Raw genomic sequence first — 501 nt, 5'->3', positions numbered from 1 at the left:
ACCACACAGGCTGTAATTTAATCTTTAATTTTGTTGTTGTCATTCTAGAAGACTCTTTAGTATATTTTAAAGCGGTGTTTCTTCAAGAGTGGTCCAAGGAAAACCTCAGCTATCAGCATCACTGGACGCTTGTCTAAAAATGCCATTTGCAGAGCCCCCGTCCACCCTGTGTCTACTGAAAATCACTGGGTGATTTTTTTTTTTTAAATGCACGTTAAAGTTTGGGAACCACTGCTTTGGAGCAGTGAAAATAAAATTATGAATATCAATTATCATTGCACTTAGGAGATTCGGGGATTCTGCTTAAATGAGTGTTCTGGATAACAGATTAATGGACCTCATTTCCTTCAAGTCTTGACTAAAACATCACCCTCCCTGTGAGGACTGTGAGGACGTTCCTGATGTAAAATTGCTTATCACCCTCTCCCCCATGCCCCCTACCCTCATCATCCCCCTTCCTTCTCCCTGGCACTTACCATTAAGTAACTGACAAATCACCAA

This window comes from Bos grunniens, chromosome 17, assembly GCF_055505025.1.
Source record: "Bos grunniens cultivar Pamir isolate PY7600 chromosome 17, Bosgru_T2T1.0, whole genome shotgun sequence".
NCBI classification, from domain to species: Eukaryota; Metazoa; Chordata; class Mammalia; order Artiodactyla; family Bovidae; genus Bos; species Bos grunniens.
Note: the sequence above shows the minus strand (reverse complement) of the source record.